Raw genomic sequence first — 22,092 nt, forward strand, 5'->3', positions numbered from 1 at the left:
AGTCCTTCCCACCCTTTCCTGTGCTTGATGTCCAGAGCCAATGATTCTGGATTGCCCTGTAATTGAAGCATAATTATCAGGACATTGCAATGGACAACACAGAAGAAATGAGGGAGTGGCACAGCTTAAGAGACCCACTCCGAACCCGGGTTAATGGGCTGTGGTGAGAGTCGTACACAGCAGGTTCAACAAGTTCTGCTCTGAAGCTCGCAAAGAGAGCTTTCATGAAATTACAACCCATGGCAGCAATGTAACCACCTCGCAGTTCATTGAGCTATTCTGGAGCTCCCAGGCTAAGCTGTGTATTACATGAGGATAGCTTTGTGAATCTGTGCTGTCATTAGTTTGGCAGCATTTTGAGTTAGAACGGGTGTGCTTGTGTGTGTGTGCGCTAAATCTGACTTCAGCTCCTGGACTATTGAGAATTTAATGCCGTCTAGTGGGAGTGCTACATTGCCAGAGGTGTACTCTTCTGGGTGAGACGGAGGTCTCACGTCCATGGTGGGCCTTTAAAAACCTTTTGACAATGTTTAAAAAGTAGATTGTTGCCCCAGTCGAAGTTTGTCCCACAAACCAGAGCGCCAAGTCATTAAGCAGGCATTTACCTTCTTTGGAAAATCTAGTTTTAAGACTATTGACTTTCCTTTGAAACATTGTTCAAAAATAATTTACATTGACACGTTGAGAGGACTCTTAGAAGTGTGTATGACACTGTAAATACCTTAATTCTTTCCTCTTACTATTCAAGGGTTACGCAAGGGAAATAGTAGGAATCGAATAATGCTGCTAAAGTTCTTTTGAGCAATGTCCTTTTCAGTTCATGCTGATTCCCCCTATGTATCAGAGCCTTTGCCCTATACACTGTTATGTCGAATGGGTTTCTATTCCTGACAGCTTCCTTGTGTAATATACAATCTAGTCAATGCATTTCCCCTGTGTAATTCACTACTTAACTGCCCCTGTGTATTACCTTATGCCATTCATGTAGAGCAGGGTTGCCAAAACTCTAAGATTGTCTTGGAGGTTCCAGAGATTGCAGGCTGTTCTCTTGGATGCCACCATGAGAAATCCAGGAAAGAAATCCCAGAAATATCAGTCTTAGATGTGTTTTACCCCATTTCCTTTCATTTGTTCATTATTTCAAGGTTAACGGTGGGAGAAAAGCCTATTTCAGCACAGAGGGAAGTCAGTGGGTGGAAATCAGGTGACAAAGCTTCCAGGAATACACCCAAAAAGAATTGCCAACCCTAGTGCAGACAGTATTCTCCACAAACTGTGAAAGGTTTAGTCAGTACAAGCCATGTGTGTAAAGCAGTCTTCCATCCATTACAGGATCTGCTGACTTCATTAACACATGGCTAATAACTAAAATAGAATTAAACACATTTAAGACAGTTTCGAACATATTGTACTACATTCAGCATTCATAATATACAAGTTCTGAAATTCATGCCTTTAAATTTCAAAGAGATGTTGCTCCATGGAGTCAATGTGAATCCTGTTCCTGCTATGTCCCGTCACGTTAGGATTCAAGATCGAGAAACTGACGCTTCCTTTTTCTGGTGATTAGACTCTCTCTTTTTGGGAGGCTTTCTCCATCAAGAGAGCTATGTCCCTCTGCTGTACTATTTTTGGGACTCAGTGACTCCCAGCAGCTTTCATCATCTGAAATGTCCTCGAGTTCCAAAAGAATCTGCAAGTTGACCTGTTCGGGCTTGAGATTGTAAAAGGAGTGATCATTTGTGAATCTACATGGAAGACTGGGAGTCTCAACGTGGACCGAAGATAGTGCCCGCTTGGTCAGTGTCAGTTTAATGCCCTTGCAGTGATCTTCCAGTGCAGAGGAGCCAGACTTCCCTTCCTTTAGCAAAGTCTCCTCTCGGACTTTCCCACTTGTCCTTTTTTGGCTGTCCTCATTCCTTACTTTGCGTTGCAGATGAAGAGTTGGTATTTGCTCCTGCTCACTAATCTGGCCATTTAACTTCGGGTGGTCAAAAAGCTCAAAGTCAAACATCATTACTGCATCATCAAAAGTAAGCATCATCAACTTCTTTTCACACTCATCATTTTGGTCAATGGAACTGATGCCATCTCTTTTCCCACTGCTTACCTCCAGTTCTGGGTTAGAGTTTTGGGCCTGGTTAATTCTTCTAGGGTGAAGTTTCCTGTCCTCTTGTGACTGCTGATAATTGCACAGTGTAGGATTCAGATTAGCATCAGAGTCGAGTGCCTTCGGTTCAGGGACAGCATCAGGATCACACTGCATTGACACACAATGATGTTGCTGCTGCTTGCTGAGCGAGTGAGAGACTCCGGGTTGGAATCCTTGAAGAACCTGGAGTTCCTGAAGCTGGCAGTGTTGTTTCTGCCTCCAGTCGTGCTGCTGAAACTGCTCTAAAGACTGGCAATGCACACCTGCACTACCCTGAGATGTCAAGGGTGTCTGCAGCTGGTTGGGTTGGCTGCCGGAGGACCTGGGATTGTAAGCCGCATTCCGCACTTGAATGGGCAGTGTGGTGTAGACAGTCTGATTCCCTTCGTAGACAGTTACAGGCGGCTGCTGGAATCGAATGCTGTGCTCTGGTGGTGGAAGCAACACGTAGAGAGAAAAATGAAAATCAGATGTCTGAGGAATCGGTGTGGTCATACTCTGAAGCGTGAAAGGCACTGGATTTGGATAATGGGACAAATCCATTCGAGTACTCGGTGGATCCAAGCTGTTCATTTGCCCGAGATCATAGAAATAGTCAACTGGGTGTGCAAGAGGCCCTGCAAAATGGCAAGAAATAGGACGGTGACTATCAATGACTTACAGTGGATGTACACACCAGCTTACCCATGGCTGACAAAGGATATGGAATCCAGCCTTTTACTACCCTTCTACTCAGCTTTGAGCTTGCAAGAGGTTGAGGATTTGACCAGTCTCCTGAGTCATAACAACTGTGATCTCATTGAATGGTGGAGCAGAATCAATGGGGTGAAGGACTCTCTCGTACTCCTCTGTCATTTGCTCTTCTGCAAAACATACAAAACTCTTACAGACCTCGACGGTGTAGACGGGGGAAGGATATTTTCCAGGCTCCTGGATTTTACAGCCAGGGCGCACAATCTCAGAATAAGAGGTAGACCATTTGGTATTGGAGTGAGGAGGCATTTCTTCACTCACAGAGCAGTGAATCGGTGGAATCCTCTACTCCAGGCATTGAGTATGTTCAAGATGGAGTTTGATAGATTTCTAAATTTAAAGATATCAAGATATAATGTGGGAAATGGCACTGGGCTAATGATCAATCATGATCTAGCTGAATAGCAGAACAAGCTCGAGGGGCTGACTGGCCTACTCCCTATTTCTTATGTATCTAGAGGTCACAGGCTGGTCCTCAACTGGAGGACTGTGTTCAGTCCTAGGAGCCACATTGCAGAGCAACCTTGGGAAAGATGCAACATAGATTTACTAGGAAAAGACAGGATTGTTCTATTCAGAGCAGAGAAGGTTAACAACAACTTGTGTTTACACTGAAACTTTAACATAACAAAGTACCGTAATTCACTTCACAACAGCATGATAAAGAAACATTTGAAATCAAGCCTCATATTAGGGCAGGTAACAAAGAGCTTGGTTGAAGACACAGGTTTTAAGGACTATCTTAAAGAAAGAGTGATCAAGAGGTGAAGAATAGTTGGTGATAATTTGAGACATCAATTTATGAAGCACAGCCATCAATGGGAAGGGGGTGCAATAGAAGTCCTGAGATGGTGAGGAGTTTAAATTTGGTAGTTTTCAAGAAACTGTTCCCACTGGCAGAACAGTCAATAATTAAGTGGATACAGATGGAAGGAAACTGATGCAAGAACCAAGGAAGGAACAATAGAAAATAATTGTTGTGTCTCAACTTATTATTTGGATTCAGAGTTGAGAAAGGTGTTTAAAGCATGCTGACGAGTAATTTGCAAAATGGAGTTGGATAAATACCCGAAAAGGCCAAATTTGACATGGGAGAGAGTGGGAGGTGAGGGCAATGGGACTAATTGGATAAGACTTTCAAAAGCTTGCATGGGTGAGATGGTGGAAAGGCCTCTCTCTGCACTCTAAGAGTCTGATTTGAAATTTATAGTGGCCTCCTAGCCTCAACAGCTTTCACTAAGTGCTTCCTGAGTTCATTCCCAAACGCCCAGTTCCGTAAGATAATGCTTTCATTCTACATGCGCTCAATAGAGGAAATAGTTTCTCAGCATCCACTCATCTGAATTCATCCATCATTGGGTTAGACGTTCCTTCAAACTTCTGAGTTTATGAACAAGTCATGTTGAAAAGAAAAAAAAGGGTTTATATTTATATAGCACCTTTCACAACCGAAGAACATCCCAAAAGCACTTCATGGCAAGTTTAGTTGCTGTTGTAAAGTAGGGATGTGGTGGCCAACTCACACACAGCAAATCCCACAAGCAGCAATGTGGTAATGACCAAATTATCATTGTTTTGTGATGTTGATCATCAGCAAGATTTAGGGAAAATCCCCTGATCTTATTGGGTGCAGTGCCAGAGAACCTTTTACATCTCCCTGAGAGGACAGTCACAGCTTGGTTGAAATGGCCCCTGTAGAAGTCACCACCGCCAACAGTGTGGCTATTCCTCACCACTCTGCTGGACTACCAGTTCAGGTTTTCATTTAATTCTGGGGCTTTGGACCACAAGCTTCTGACTCAGGGGCGAGACTACTATCAACTGGGCTAACCCTGAGCTGTCTGTGCAATGAAACCCTTTAACCTCAATATCTGTCAGCTGAATCTGCATCAGTATGCCGCCCAATCATCCCTTCTGAGTCTGGAGCTAAACTGAATGCAGTTGTTCCAGCTGCAGTCAGGTCCAGGGTCTGTGCAACAGAAACATCACTTCCTTTGGAACATAAAGGGTCAACATTCCATTGTGGTTACCTTTGGTACCTGTGCACTGACCTTATTGTTTGTGTCCCTCACCTGGGGAACCTGGTACACACTGACAGTCTGAACTCTCTCCTACTCTAGCTCTCCCAATGCCTTGCCTCTGCAGCAGGAGGGGCAGGCACCAACTCACAAGTTGACTGTGAAGTGGAGGCCCCTGGTGTGGTCTGCCTGGAAGACGGGCAGCAAGGAGGCAGAGTTAAGTGAAACCGCTCACCTTGAGCAGCGGAGGAAGGGAGAGGGCGCTGGTGCAGAACGGAGGTGAGCATTGTCCGAGGGGTTTGCGGCTGCAGCGGGAGAGGGCTCCTGGCTGCCTGGTTTGGCTCTTGGTACACAAGAGTCGTCCTGAGTCCCGGCTCCGGATGCTGCTGGTGCAGGCGGGACAGCGAGGTGCCTTGGGGCCGGCGCTGCTGCTGCTGCTGGACGATGCCTCTCCCGGCTGCCTGGCCACTAGGGCTGACAATGATGAGGTTGTGGGTGTGCCCCGGTGCTGCATGGGGTAGGCGTTGCATCCCGACTTTGCTGTGATTGCGGTGGGGTGGGAGGAGAATGGGGAATGGGGTCCGGGAGGGGGGCGGGAGGGAGCAAGCGCTGGGGCAGGGGATAGGAGGCAACGGAGTGGCCTCTGTCTGTCAATTTGGAATCAGTGGGGCTCGATGAGCTCAGGGAGTTGAACTCTGTGTGTGTGTGGGCGATGGCAGTTCGGGGTTGCTGGGACTGACTGAGCGGTGTCTGATGTTTGCACATTGTCCCTTTGTGACGCCCGGGGACACCTGTTGTCACTGTTGCAAGAAAATAAAGCTGCAACATTTGAGCCGCGGCCTCCAAGACCCTTGTCATTCAAACTCCCCATGCCCTCCTCCCCGGCTGGAGCGAGGTGTTTGGGGTGGGGTGAGGTGGGCGGCCAGCTTACTGGCTCAGGGCTGCCCCCGGGGGGAGATGGGTAAGGCTCTTCGACCTTTTCTTGACCACATTTCCCCGCCCTGCACCTCCCTTCACCCCCCACCCCCGCTCTGCTCGGGAACACAGGCAGCCCCCTCCCCTCACCCCATCCCCACCATACACAGCACTTAGGCTCAAACAGTTGCACCTGGAAGAGAGGCTCAGCAATTCGTGTAGACAGGGAGGACAGAGTCAGCATTAACCTTGAAGACCGCCACCCAACAATCCCAACGTTTCAAGGAGAAGGGTAGCAAGACACTACACCTGCATCAACAAGATTTGCCTAATTAGGATTTGAAAAGCACTGCCTGGTGGAATCTGATTCAGTAGGAACTTTCAAAACAAAAAGTCGGACTTGTAGTTGGAAAATAAATGTTTGCCCGATTAGGTAGAAGGGAGGATGTGTGTAATTGGTGTCCAATTCAATGAGATAGGACAGAGTCTAATAGCATGGAAACAGACCCTTCGGTCCAACTTGTCCATGCTGACCTGACATCTAAATCTGACTGTCCCATTTGCCAAGATTTGGACCATATCTCTCTGAACCCTTCCTATTCACATACCCATCCAGATGGCACTTCCTCTCGCAGCTTGTCCCATACATGCAGCCCCCTATGCATGAACAAGTTATCCCTCAGGTCCATTTTAAATCTTTCCCCTCTGACCATAAACCTTTGACCTTTAATTTTGGACTCACCCACCATAGGAAATGGACTTTGGCTTTTCACCCTATTCATGCCCCTCATGATTTTATAAACTCCCATAAGGTTACCCCTCAGCCTCTGACATTCCAGGGAAATAACTCGGTCTATTCAACCTCTCCCTATAACTCAAACTCTCCAGTCCCAGCAATATCCTTGTAAATCCTTTCTGTATCCTCTCAAGTTTAACAACAGCCTTCCTATAGAAGGGCCATCAGAATTGTACACAGTATTCTAAGAGTGGCCTCATCAAGGTATTGAAACATGATGTACCAACTCTTATACTCAATGTTCTGACCAATGCAAACATGCCAAAACCATCCCATTTACCTGTGAGAGATAATGGGAACTGCAGATGCTGGAGAATCCAAGACAACAAAATGTGAGGCTGGATGAACACAGCAGGCCAAGCAGCATCTCAGGAGCACAAAAGCTGACATTTCGGGCCTAGACCCTTCATCAGAGAGGGGGATGGGATGAGGGTTCTAGAATAAATTTATTCCAGAACCCTCACCCCATCCCCCTCTCTGATGAAGGGTCTAGGCCCGAAACGTCAGCTTTTGTGCTCCTGAGATGCTGCTTGGCCTGCTGTGTTCATCCATTTACCTGTGACTTCACTTTCAAGTAACTATGCACCTGCACACCGGGTCTCTTGGTTTGACAACACTCCCTACCATCTGCCCTGGTTTGCCTTACCGAAGTGCAACACCTCACATTTATCTAAATTAAAATCGCTCTACCGGTCTTTGACTCATTGACTCATCTGATCAAAGTTCCATTCTATTCTGAGATAATCTTCTTCACTGTCCACTACAGGACCTATTTTGGATCATCTGCAAACTTAATAACCACACCTCCTACATTCATACCCAAGTCATTTAGATATAGGATGAAAGGCATTGGACCCAGCACGATGAGCTGAATGGCCACATCCAATTGCTGTACCATTCTATAATGCAATATTATCCCTTGTCAGTTTGGTTAATGTGTGGTGAACAGTTTGTGGCATTTCTTGGCTGTCTGGTTCACATATGTAGTGACACATCTCAGACTAGCTTACTTGCTCAGTTGCTTTCAGCATCTTTCTTTCTGTTCCTTCTGATACCATGAGATTGTCCAGAATCAGTGACCCATGCAGACCAGAAGGTTTCCTACCTTGATCTTCCTTCTGTGCAGAGCTACTTGATGTTTGCTGAGGTATAGGAACAGCACTGGTTTCAAATCTTGGCTAACAGTCTCTTAGAAGGGACTTTATTAAATGCTCACAAACATATAAACTACAAACAGGGCTAGAGTGTTTGGTCCCTCTATCTTTTTCTCCCAGTTTGCTCTGATTGTGATCTCAACTTCACATTTCCTCCTGTTCAGCCTGTTCCTGCCCCACCAAACTCATCTCCACCTATCTGGGCTCCATTTTCTTCCCTTTGGTCCAGGAACTCCCTACCTATGTCCGTGACACCACCCACGCCCTCCACCTCCTCCAGAACTTCCAATTCCCTGGCCCCCAACACCTCATTTTCACCATGGACGTCCAGTCCCTATACACCTGTATTCCGCATGCAGATGGCCTCAAGGCCCTCCGCTTCTTCCTGTCCCGCAGGCCCGACCAGTCCCCCTCCACCGACACCCTCATCTGCCTAGCTGAACTCGTCCTCACCCTCAACAACTTCTCTTTCGATTCCTCCCACTTCCTACAGACAAGGGGGGTGGCCATGTGTATCCGCATGGGCCCAAGCTATGCCTGCCTCTTTGTAGGTTACGTGGAACAGTCCCTCTTCCGCACCTACACAGGCCCCAAACCCCACCTCTTCCTCCGTTACATTGATGACTGTATCGGCGCCGCCTCTTGCTCCCCAGAGGAGCTCAAACAGTTCAGCCAATTCACCAACACCTTCCACCCCAACCTTCAGTTCACCTGGGCCATCTCCAGCACATCCCTCACCTTCCTGGACCTCCAGTCTCCATCTCAGGCAACCAGCTTGTAACTGGTGTCCATTTCAAGCCCACCGACTCCCACAGCTACCTAGAATATACCTCCTCCCACCCACCCTTCTGCAAAAATTCCATCCCCTATTCCCAATTCCTCCACTTCCGCCACATCTGCTCCCACGATGAGGCATTCCACTCCTGGACATCCCAGATGTCCAAGTTCTTCAAGGACCGCAACTTTCCCTCCACAGTGGTCGGGAATGCCCTTGACCGCGTCTCCCGCATTTCCCGCAACACATCCCTCACACCCCGCCCCCGCCACAACCGCCCAAAGAGGATCCCCCTCGTTCTCACACACCACCCCACCAACCTCTGGATACAACGCATCATCCTCCGACACTTGGGCCATCTACAATCCGACCCCACCACCCAAGACATTTTTCCATCCTCACCCTTGTCTGCTTTCCGTAGAGACCACTCTCTTCGTGACTCCCTTGTTCGTTCCACACTGCCCTCCCACCCCACCACACCCGGCACCTTCCCCTGCAACCGCAGGAAATGCTACACTTGCCCCCACACCTCCTCCCTCACCCCCATCCCAGGCCCCAAGATGACTTTCCATATTAAGCAGAGGTTCACCTGCACATCTGCCAATGTGGTATACTGCATCCATTGTACCCGGTGTGGCTTCCTCTACATTGGGGAAACCAAGCGGAGGCTTGGGGACCACTTTGCAGAACACCTCCGCTCGGTTCGCAATAAACAACTGCAACTCCCAATCGCGAACCATTTCCACTCCCCCTCCCATTCTTTAGATGACCTGTCCATCATGAGCCTCCTGCAGTGCCACAATGATGCCACCCGAAGGTTGCAGGAACAGCAACTCATATTCCGCTTGGGAACCCTGCAGCCCAATGGTATCAATGTGGACTTCACCAGCTTCAAAATCTCCTCTTCCCCCACCGCATCCCAAAACCAGCCCGGTTCTTCCCCTCCCCCCACTGCACCACACAACCAGCCCAGCTCTTCCCCTCCACCCACTGCATCCCAAAACCAGTCCAGCCTGTCTCTGCCTCCCTAACCTGTTCTTCCTCTCACCTATCCCTTCCTACCACCTCAAGCCGCACCTCCATCTCCTACCTACTAACCTCATCCCACCTCCTTGACCTGTCTGTCTTCCCTGGACTGACCTATCCCCTCCCTACCTTCCCACCTATACTCTCCTCTCCACCTGTCTTCTTTTCTCTCCATCTTCGGTCCGCCTCCCGCTCTCTCCCTATTTATTCCAGAACCCTCACCCCATCCCCCTCTCTGATGAAGGGTCTAGGCCCGAAACATCAGCTTTTGTGCTCCTGAGATGCTGCTTGGCCTGCTGTGTTCATCCAGCTCCACACTTTGTTATCTTGGATTCTCCAGCATCTGCAGTTCCCATTATCACTTCACATTTCCTCCTATCACTGATAATCATTGACTCCGCTTTTGGTCAAGTATCTGTGTACCTCTGTCTTAAAATTACTGTGTAACCCTGCTTTCACTCTTTTCTGAGGAACAAAGTTCCAAAGAATCACAACTCTCCAAGAGTAAAAGAAAACTCTTCATCTCAGAAATAAATGGGAGACCCCAGACTTTTTAACTGCATCCCCTAGTTCTGGTCTGTCGCACAAGAAGGAACTTCCTTTCCACACTCCCCTCGCTGTCAATTCCCCTTTTGATCTAATATGTGTCAAGAAGATCAATGCTCATTCTTCTAAACTCCAATGGAAAGAAGCCCAGTCTGTCTGTCCACATAAAATAATCACCTCAGCTCCAAGGCCAGGTATCAGTTAACTGACCTCCTCTCAGACATTTACATCCTCTCTTAAATAAGGAAACCAAACCTCAATAACTATGACACTTGCTGCAAAAATGCCATCCCCTATTCCCAATTCCTTTGCCTCCACCACATCTGCTCCCAGGATGAGGCATTCCACTCCCGTACACCTCAGATGTCCTCGCTTTTCAAGGTCCGCAACATCCCCCCCGCAGTGGTCAAGAACGCCCTCGGCTGTGTCTCCCGCATTGCCCGAAACGCATCCCTCACACTTGCTCCCTGCAATAACAACTGAAAAAGAATCCCCCCTCATCCTCACGTACCACCCCACCAACCTCCAGATCCAACACATCATCCTCCAACATTCCGCCATCAGCAATCCGACCCCACTACCGAAGACATTTTTCCCTCCCCATCCTTGGGTCAGAGATAATGGGAACTGCAGATGCTGGAGAATCCAAGATAACAAGGTGTGGGGCTGGGTGAACACAGCAGGCCAAGCAGCATCATAGGAGCACAAAAGCTGACGTTTTGGGCCTAGACCCTTCATCAGAAAAAACTACTTTGGGGACAGGTTGTGGTACCAGTAGTGGCCACAGTCCCACCTAGTGCTGCTGGGATGACAGAAGTGTTGGCCAATCCACATAGGAACAGAAGTGAGTCATTGTGAGTCAATAAACACTGACTGTAAAATGGTTACAAGACTGTTGGCAGGAACAAAAAAGGCCATCATCATGTAAAATCCTCTCCAATGCTATCCAATCCATGAGAGTGAGCAGTGGGGAAACCAGTTAGGCTATTCTGATAGTTATTCCAGAAACTTTGTCAAATCGTGATTCTCTTCATTTCTTGGTTACTGGGTGAATGTCTGCAGCAATGTATTGATCCAAACTTCAGACACAATAATATAGCAAAGGGAATGGTGCCAAACCAAGCGCAGGAAAACGTGAATATGAGTAAAGCATCATTTACTGTCAACTCACATCAAATGCAGGCAGACTCTGGCATCTCCAATACATCATCTCCAATGGTTTTTATGCAACATATTAGTCATAAATACTTGTTCTAAGACAAGACGCCAATCATAAATCCTGACCTTTCAAGGGTAATATTAAATCCGGATTCGGAGAAAATTTTCAAAGCCATTTAAAATAGTAATTAGGTATCATTGTTTGCATCGATACTTTGAATCTTTTAGCATATCAAATTATTATACTCCCGATATCTATTTTGTGGATCAGGACGTTACAATTATTGATACAAAGCTTAAAGGCAAAGCAAATTGACTTACTTATCACATTACTCCCCGTGATCTTCTCTTTACAATATGTGTTCTGCTGAAGCTTATCATATTTGAATTTGATGTTCAATTTTACATGTGAGAGAATGCAGCAATGACACTGGTTTCTAAAAGCAGGAACTTTCTAAAAACAGAGTTTTGTACAATGTTTGATAATGTCTACACTGCATTTCAGCTTTATAGTAATTATTCTGCAATCAGTCAACAGAACAATTGTTCTTAATTTATTAGTTAACACCTCTTGCAATAATTAATATAACTTCTTCCTTCACTTTGAAGTAGTTGTCAGAAAGGACAAAATAGTTGGTTTGCATCTCTCTTTCTCTGCCCTTTAACAAACAAACAGATTTATACTTCAGATGAAGGTTAGAAAACAGTTGATATGGGCCAAGGGTTAATGGAGGAGGAGCGTAGGAGTATAACACACCTCCTCCCCTGCCCAGTATCTTGTATCCTATTTAAATCAGTGACAATCTCTGATAAAAGATCTCAATCTGAATCATTAACCATTTCTCTCTTCACAAATGCTGTCAGGTCTGCTGAGTATTTCAAATATCTTCCGTTTTTATTTATGATTTTCAAAATTCATAGTATTATAAAGAGCTAGAAGCAGGAGCAGGCCGTTCGGCCTTGTGAACCTGCTCTGCCATTTGACAAGATATCATGGCTAATTGATTGTGTCCTCTTCTTTCCTGTCTAAATTCTTATACACTTTGACTCCCTTATCTGCTTTACGATTACATCAATGACTTGGACTCAGATACCTGATAGAAATGGGTCAAATTTGCAAATGATACTGAACCTAGGATTGAAGGAAGTAGCTCAGGAACGTAGACTGAGCAAACTAAATAAAGTTGGTGGGCTATTGGGACACATAGCAATATCCATCCCTCTGTAACATGGCATATGACATGTTCACTGGGACCAACTAAGATGCCTTTGATAGATTCATTGTCGCAAATCCTTTTTACTGGTAGTAGCCTAATTTATTGTCAGCAAGTCTTCTTCTTAGGCAGTTCTTCAGGATACAGGATGACTTTCTTCCACTCCAGAGTTGTGAATCCCTAGTTGACTAAACGGTCTGATGTTGGGTTCACACACCCTGCCACAGATGGGGCACGTGGTGTCAGAAGATGTGGGGAGATGGTGGTGGGGAAGCGGGATTTTTCTTCCATGGTTTGAGCTCAGCCTCCATCTGGACCTGTCGGAGAAGCTTGAAATAGTTGGGTGGTTCTGCTCCAGTTCGGGTGGTCTTGGGGCTGGAGATTCCCATGAGTCAGCGGGGCTATCACCTATTTTGACAGACAAGTTCAGGATGTCCTTCGAAGCATTTCCTCTGCCTCCTGGTAACTGCTTGCAGCGACAGAGCTCAGAGTAGGGAGTTTGTTTATTGGGGAGCCTCACGTCAGGTGGGGCAAGACATGGCCGAACACAGTGTAACTGATTGACAATAACTAGTGCCTCAGTACTGGGGGATGCTGGCCTGACAGAGGACATTGATATTGGAACACCTATCTGCCTGTGGATTGGCAGGATTTTGCAGGGGCATTGCTGGTGATATTTCTCAAGGGATTTCAAGTGTCCATTATACAGAGTCCATGATACATACAGGAGGGTAGGTACGAAGCTGCCCTGTAGACCATGAGCTTGGAATCAAGTTTGGGGTCTTTGTCATCAAACACTCTGTTTCTCAGACAGCTAAAGGTTGCACTGACAGACTGGAAGTGATGATTGTACTCATTGGGACTATACTCATTGGAATTTAGCAGAATGGTGGGCGGTGGGGTGGGCAATCTTTCTGAAACATGTACAATTATGAAAGGAACAGATAAGATAGAAGCAGGGAGGTTGTTTCCACTGGTGGGTGAAACTAGAACTCGGGCATGTAGCTTCAAAATAAGGGGGCACAGACTTAGCATGGAGTTGAGGAGGAACTTCTTCACCCAGAGGGTTGTGAATCTGTGGAATTCCCTGCCCAGTGATGCAGTTGAGACCACCTTGTTAAATGTTTTTAAGGCAAAGATAGATAGATTTTTGAACAGTAAAGGAATTAAGGGTTATGATGAGCTGGCGGGTAAATGCAGCTGAGTCTACAATAAAGATCTTAATGAATGGCAGAGCAGGGACCAGATGGTCTACTCCTGCTCCTATTTCTTATGTTCTTATGATGAATTTCGTTGCCAATATCTACCTTCACTGAGAGGAGCCTCCCAAGGCGTAGGAGTTGATCCATATTGCCCAGTGGCTCTTTGTGCATCTTGATAATCAATAGGGAATGTTGAATGGCAGGAACATGCTGGTACAGAACCTTTGATATCTGGATGTTTAGAATGACTAACCTAAGGCACATTTCTTTTGTGTGCCTCCGTGAGCGAAGTGGAAACAGTTTGGAGCTCGTCCTCAGACAGGCAAATGTTATCTATGTACATACCACAGCTTGATGATTTAAGTTGGGGTGGTCTTGTTTCTAGACTGGAGGTGACAGAGCTTGAACACTCATCTCATGGATAAGCTGTATACTAGCAGGAAGCTGGATGGATGTGGGGTGGACTGTTGCAATGAGGAGGATGGGGAAGACTGTTGATGTGATGATTGAGCCCAATTTGCACTTGTATTGGGTCAGTGGTGGATCCGTTGATAAGGATTATGCCTTGTTCCATTGGGAAACAGGTGGAAATGGAGATAAATTTCAGCGGGAATTTGAGAAGAATGCTCCTTCCTGGATGATGAAGTCAAAAGCCTTTGTAAGGTCACATACAGCAATATAAAGAGATTGTTGCTGCTCTCTGCACATCCCTTGGACTTGTCTTGTTGTGAAGACCATGTCATCTGTGATGGATGGAATCTGTATTGTACTTCATGGAGCTGCTCTTCAACCACTGCGAGGAGATGGTTGGGGAGGATCTTTGCAAATATCCTCCCTGTGGCAGATAGCAGAGAGAACCCCTTATAGTCACCACAATCAATGTTATCTCCTTTCTCAAGGATGGTCATAATTACAACATGCTGTAGATTCCCTAGAATGTCCTCATCCTTCTAGATGTGGAGGATGGGGCTGTGTACTGAGGGGACTTCTCTACCATATTTTTGTGCTTTGATGGAGATTTCATTTGTGCTAGTGACCTTGTTAGTTCTAAGCTGTTGAGTTGAGTTCTCGCGTCATGTTGATCTGGCATTGTGCTGAAATGGTGAGGGATAACATGCTGTGGGCTGAGGTCTTCGATACCCAAATGAAGGACCGAATCACCGTTGAGGAGATCTTTGAAATATTCCTCCTTATGAATGCTGACCGTCTGTCTGTCTACTTCTTTTCCATGGAGAATTGGTGGTAGTTCCAATTCAGGAACGTCTTGTGATTGCAATTTAGTAGTTCCCAGATCTCCCGGTCATTCTCATTGAATTAGTCTTAATATTTCTTAGTTGAGAAACCTGGAGTGTCCCCACAAGTTCTGTTTATGGTGGACTTAAGGGCAGACTAGGTGATGTAGACATTCAGTAGTTTCTGTTAATTGAGTGTTACGAAGTTGACAGTGAGTCTGAGAAACTGTGGAATGAATAAACAAAGTAAGTGAGTGGACTGTGATATATATGGCAAAATCTGCCCCTCTATCAGCACAGTAAAACAGTGGCCATGAACACCAGCTGAGAAACCTTGGGGACATTTGCTGCCACCGACCCTTCTTATTGGTATTAGTTTAAATTACCAATACCAAGATGGGAAGGATGCCCTTGTAAAGTCTTCAGGAGATTGGTTCAAACTTGATAAACAGAATAGGTTTATTACATACTAAGCATTGGCAAGTAACATTACGCCTGAATTATGAGACAGTCTCTTGTTTTCACCAAGCTTGACTTAGGATTCCAGGTTGGGAAAGGACTACAATTAGTTCTATCTCTTTTTGAGTATTTTAATGCACTACTTACACAGATAGAAAGACTTTCATTCAAGCTCAAATCTCAGAAAGAATTTGATTAGTCTCAAGACATAATGTGAAGCCATTGGAACCCAGTTGCAACCTGTGTGTCCTGGTTTCTCAAAAAAGAGAGGGCCTTAAAGAGTGGAGACACCTGGGGAAGCTTATTGGTAAATATGGAAAAACCATGACTGGGAACAGGACTGGGGACAAGAGTGCTTGTCAACACTCTTCTTGCTTGGTATGGATTACAGAGCTGCTGACCATAAGGTAGTTATAGAAGACAATGAAGTGTTATCATATTTATATGTTTCACAGCTATGAGGATCAGACTCTTGTAATTGACAGTTCGTCTAATGAAGGCCATTATCCCAAAGGATCTAAAGTCGGTTCTGAAGTCAAATGTTTATGTGAAGGGGTGAATCAATGGAGAAATGTCACTATCATTACTGGGTGGAGAGGACCACTCAAAAAATATAACAGTTGGTTGAAAGGAAAGGAAGGGGCAAGAGGTTAGGCCAATACATTGGGATCATGACATACAAAAATGGAAGGCAAAAAAACATAGGATAAGTTCAAACTATGGATCTGGGAGCGAACATGTCTTTGCAAAGGAGACCTATTACGGAATTGTGGAGATATACAACACGGAATCAGCCCATTGGTCCAACTCATCCATGCTGACCAGATATCCTAAATTAATCTAGTCCCATTTGCCAGCATTTGGCCCATATTCCTCTAAACCCTCCCTATTCATATATCCATCTAGGTGCCTTTTAAATGTTGTAATTGTACCAGCCTCCACCACTTCCTCTGGCAGCTCATTTCATACACACACCACCCTCTGCATGAAGAAGGGCCCTTTTAAATATTTCCTCTCTTAACTTAAACCTATGTCCTCTAGTTTTGGACTCCCCTACCCTGGTGAAAAGACCTGGGCTATTCACCCTACCAATGCCCCTCATGATATTATAAATCACTACAAGGTCACCCCTCAGCCTTTGATGGTCCAGAGAAATTAGCCCCAGCCTATTCGGCCTCTCCCTAAAGCTCAAACCCTCCAACCCTGGCAACATTCTTGTAAATATTTTCTGAACCCTTTCAATTTTCACAACATCCTTCATATAGCAGGGAGCCCAGAACTGAACACAGTATTCCAATAGTGGCCTAATCAATGTACTGTACAGCCACAACACGGCCTCCCAACTCATTTACTCAGTGCACTGACCAATGAAGACAAGTGTACCAAATACCCTCTTCACTACCCTGTCTACCCGTAACTCCACTTTCAAGGAATTATGAATCGGCATCCTATGGTCTCTTTGTTTGGCCATACTCCCCAGGACCTTAACGTAAAGTGTATAACTCCTGCTCTGATTTGCCTTTCCAAAATGCAGCACCTAATATTTATCTAAATTAAACTCCATCTGCCACTTCCCAACCCATTGGTCCATCTGATCAAGATCCTGTTGTATCTGAGGTAATCTTCTTTGCTGTTGACTACACCACCAATTTCAATGTCATCTGCAACTTACTAACCACACCTTCTATATTCACATCCGGATCATTTATACATATGACCAAAAGAAGTGGATCCTGCACTGATCCTTGAGGCACATCGTTGGTCACAGGCCTCCAGTCTGAAAAGCACCCCTCCACCACCACCCTCCTATCTTCAAGCTAATTTTGTATCCAGTTGCCTAGTTCTCCTCTGATTCCACACGATCTAACTCTGCCAAGCAGTCTACCATGCGGAACTGTTGCAAATACCTTGCTGAAATCCATGTAGAAAATGCTTCCCACTCTGCCTTCTTCAACCTTCTGCCAGTCAACTTAAATCTGTATAGATTCTCTTTACTTCCCCTATCAAAATTCTTCATAAGCTTGTACATTTCAGTGAAATCTTTAACATTCTTTCTTCAAATAATTCTAGCTTCTCCCATCTCTCCATCTACCTACAATCCCTCATCCTTGATTTAAGGTTCTTGTGAAGATTTGTAGCTCCAATTGTGGATGAGATTGTTGTCTTGCTCACCGAGCTGGCTGGTTATTGTAATGATGTTTCCTCACGATGTTAGGTAACAACATCAGTGTGGCCTCTGATGAAAGCAAAGCTGTTCTACTCTACTCGGTATTTACATGATCTGGTCTGTTAAGTTGGGTTGTGTCATTTCCGGTTCTGTTCTGCATGGCTTTGTATATGGGGTCTGATTCCACATGTTTGTTGATTACATTATGAGTTGAAAACTAAGCCTCTAGGACTTTCTGTGCATGTCTGTGGTTGGCTTGAGCTAGGATGGTCACATTGTCCCAATTAAATTGATGGCCTTCATTGCCCAAGCACACTGCAATGAGGGAAAGTTTGTTGTGTCGTTTTGTTTCCAGCTGGTATTCATGTATCCTGATGGCTAGTTTCCTTCTGGCCTGGCTCATGAAATGTTTGTTGCAGTCATTGCAAGGTATTTTGTAACTATTTTGGTCTGCATGTCATGGGTATGGTGTCCTTGGTCCCTGTTTTTGTCATAGTGTGGCTGTACATTTGTGTACTATGATGATTCCTAGTGGTTGTAGGAGTCTCATTGTCAGTTCTGATATGTTCTTGCTCTAGGGTAGTGTGGCCAGTGTCTTGGGACGTACTGTATCCTCTTGGCATTGACTATCCAGTAGGCACCTGCGGATGAAGTTGTTAGGATATCTGTTGTTAGCAAGTACCTTGTGTAGATGCTGTTCCTCCTTGCGTAGTTCTGGCGTGTTGCGGTGTGTCGTGACTCATTTGAATAGTGTCCTATCACAGCTTTGTTGGCGTTGGCGTGATTGCTGAGGAAATTGAGGATTTGGTCAGTGTGGGCTGCCTTCCAATATACTATGGTTTGGAACTCCCATTGGTCATTCATTCTACGCTGACACCTCGGAAAGGAAGTTGATTGTTGCCTTCCTCTTCTCTCGTAAATTTGATCCCAGTGAAAACATTGTTGAAGAGATGGTGTGTTTCTACTAACACACCATGATAAACACTCACAAGGACCAAAGACCCCATACCAATGCATGATCAATATAGTTTGCAAAATACCTTGCAACGACTGCACCAAACATTACACCAGCCAGACCGGAAGGAAACTAGCCATCAGGATACATGAACACCAGCTAGCAGCAAAACAATACGACAAACTTTCCCCCATCTCAGTGCACTCGGACAAGGATGGCCATCAATTTAACTGGGATAACGTGAACATCCTAGCTTTAATGATGACAAACATGTCATCCGTGTATCGGATCCACAGATTTGGCTGTATGAGAGGGAGGGTGGTGGGTTCCAGTCTTTGCATGACTGCCTCTGCAATAAGCCCTGAGTTGGGTGACCCCATAGGTGTGCCACTGATTTGTTTGTATACTTGGCTGTTAAAGATAAAGTGTGTGGTAAGGCACAGGTCCAGTAGTCTGAGTGTGTTGTCTTTGCTGATGGAGCTGTTTGGGGTGGGTGTTCCCGCTATATCCACCAATGTGTCAAGTGTTTCTTTGCCTAGTGGTATGTTAATGGATGTGACTAGTGCTGTGACGTCAAAGGATACCATAACCTCGTCACCGTTGGTTTTGATGTTCTCGAGCTTGTTAATGAATTCCAGGGTTGAGTGGCTGGAGTGGGGTGGTCCACATTGACCAGGTGTTTCAATCTCTGTTGTAGGTCCTTGGCCAGTTAGTGTATAGGTGTGCCCAGTAGGGAGGCAATGGGTCTGAGGGGGATAACAAGGTGTGGAGATAGAAGAACGCAGCAGGCCAGGCAGCATCAGAGGAGCAGGAAAGCTGACATTTCGGGTCTGGGCCCTTCTTCAGAAATGGGGGAGGGGGAGGGGAAGGGGGCTCTGAAATAATAGAGATGGGGGGATGGTGATAGTAGGTGGATAGTGGAGAAGATAGGTGGGAGAGAAGATGGACAGGTCAAGGAGGCGGTGATGAAGCCAGTAAAGGTGAGTGTAGGTAGGGAGGTGGGATGGGGGTTGGTCAGTGAGGAGGAAGGGGCAGGTAGGTGGGAGGGAATACAGACAGGTGAAGGAGGTGGGGGTGAGAGGGGCTGGTCTTGGGATCAGGTCAGGGGTGGGGAGATTTTGAAGCTCGTCAAGTCCACATTGAGACCATTGGGATTTAGGGTTCCAAGGCGGAATATGAGGTGCTGTTCCTCCAATTTCCGGGCTCTTACTATCTCTGGGTCTGAGGGGGATATCTGGTTTCTGTATTTTGGGTAGTCCATAGAAGCAGGCGGCGTTCAAGCTTTCTGGTTTCATTCTCACGTAGTCTGCCTTGATTATTTGTCCCGCATTTTTTAGTCTCCACAGCGTTTGAGTGATCCTGATTTCTCGCGGTGGTGTGGGGTCTATCTCCACCTGTTGGTAAGTGTGTGTATCTGCATCCAGTGCCTGCGCTTTCTCAACGTAGTCCAGTTTGTTCATAGTGACGCTCATGTACCCTTTGTTTGCTGGTAGTATTCTGATGTTCCTGTCTTTCTTGAATCCTTTGAGTGCTTTTCTTTCTGATGTACTGAGGGTATCCCATTCATTCCTCTGGTTCAAGTTTGGCAATTACAGTTTGACAGATGGTTTGTTGTGTTTCATACTGAGTCTGTGGTTTTTATTTTAGTCCATATGTTATTTCCCCGACGTCTACAAACAAACCTGTGATGGGACACTATTGAAACGAGCCACAACACACTGCAACATGCCAGAATTATGCCAGAAGGAGGAAGAGCACCTATACAAGGTACTTGCTAACAACAGATATCCCAACAACTTCATCCGCAGGTGCCTACTAGATAGCCAACACCAAGAGGACACAGTACGCCCCGAGACACTGGCCACACTACCCAATAGCAAGAACATATCAGAACTGACAATGAGACTCCTACAACCACTAAGAATCATGGTAGCACACAAACCCACAACCACACTATGACAAACACTCACAAGGACCAAAAGCCCCACAGCCATGACATGCAGGACCAAAGTAGTTTACAAAATACCTTGCAATGACTGCAAGAAACATTTCACTGGCCAGGCCAGAAGGAAACTAGCCATCAGGATACATGAATACCAGCTGGAAGCAAAACGGCATAACAAACTTCTCCCCATCGCAGTGCGCTTGGACAGTGAAGGCCATCAATTTAATTGGGACAACGTGACGATCCTAGCTCAAGCCAACCACAGACACGCACAGGAATTCCTGGAGATCTAGTTTTCAACCCATAATGCAATCAACAAACATGTGGAATTAGACCCCATAAACAAAGCCACGCAGAACAGAATCGGAAATGACACAATCCAACTTAACTGACCAGATCATATAAATACTGAGGGGAGTTAAGCAACATTGCCTCATCGGAGGCCGCACTGAAAATGTTACCTAGCATGGTGATGAAACGTCTGTGCCATACCCAACCAGCTCAGCGAGGAAGCCAACAACTTCCTTATCCTTGGTATCATTCAGTTAAACCTATTCTGCACCTTGACTGAAGCCTCCACCCGCTTCCTAAAGTGCCCAGAATTTCACAGAATGCTCCTAATGAGAGCTAGTCAGTGCATTAATAATAGCTCAATGTTGCTCCCTTGTTTTTGTATTTGGCAAAACACATGCTGTTCTTACAGCTTAATTTTTGTCGGGAGTGTTTCAATGTCTTTGAAGGTCATAATTATAACAATTTTTTTTGTAACCTGTTTCTGTAGAATTTTGTTTCACTGAAGTCTTTTGAAAGTACAATTAAATGCTTAAGGTTATTGCAAAAGTGAAATGATTTACTTCTGGGGAGCAAGAAACATGTTTGAAACTGTTTAATTCACCCACAAGAAACAATCAGGTTTTCCTCATGGAAGTTTTGAGTTGCCATATTGGTTGACAGGAAAGTTTTGGATGACTTTCCCTGATATTTCCTTCAATTAGAGCTAACAAAACAACCTGAAAAAAACATCCAGCAGCCCAAAAATGTCTCAAACAAATATATCCTCCCCTCCTCACTCAGCCAGGAGAAACTAAGCACTTTTCTTTTACGGAGGGTAACAATTTACAAAATGTAGGACTTTTAAAGTGGTGTAACGTTTTCAAAGCTCATTACAGGAGTGTTAAAAAGCAAAATGTTGACACCAGAACACGTCATGAAATATTTGGTCAGCTGACCAAAGGTTTATTGGCTAAAGAGGCAGGCTTTAAGGTGTTCTTGAAGGAGAAACATGAAATATAGAGCAGAGAGGTTGAGGGACTGAAGTTGCGAAGGCGGCATGATTAAAATGGGGCATGTGTAAGAAGTTCGAATTGGAGGGACGCAGCGATCTCAGTGGATTGGAAAGTTGGAGAAGTTTACAGAGATAGAGAGGGTTGTAAGGTTGGGAGAGTTAGAGAGAATGTGAGGGTTGAGACCATGGGCAGTCTTGGATGTGAATAAAGGATGTATGGTTACTAAGATTTGGCAGATGGTACCAAAATAGGTGGTGTAGCGGACTGTGAGGAAGATTATCTCAGGGCACAAAGGGACTTTGATCAAATGGGCCAATGGGCCAAGGAGTGGCAAATGGC

The 22,092-nt window shown here is 45.6% G+C and overlaps 1 protein-coding gene across 1 annotated transcript in view; it reads left to right on the forward strand.

Annotated features, from left to right (window-relative positions):
* LOC125454139 (UDP-glucuronosyltransferase 1A1-like) overlaps positions 1 to 21,204 on the forward strand; it is a 45,767-nt gene extending 24,563 nt beyond the window's left edge. The window contains exon 7 of the mRNA XM_048534592.2: positions 20,170 to 21,204. The gene's annotated coding sequence lies outside the window, so the exon portion shown is untranslated. The remainder of the gene's footprint in view (positions 1 to 20,169) is intronic.
* Positions 21,205 to 22,092: the final 888 nt, after the last annotated feature.

The sequence above is a fragment of the Stegostoma tigrinum genome, chromosome 7 (genome assembly GCF_030684315.1).
Source record: "Stegostoma tigrinum isolate sSteTig4 chromosome 7, sSteTig4.hap1, whole genome shotgun sequence".
Taxonomy (NCBI): domain Eukaryota; kingdom Metazoa; phylum Chordata; class Chondrichthyes; order Orectolobiformes; family Stegostomatidae; genus Stegostoma; species Stegostoma tigrinum.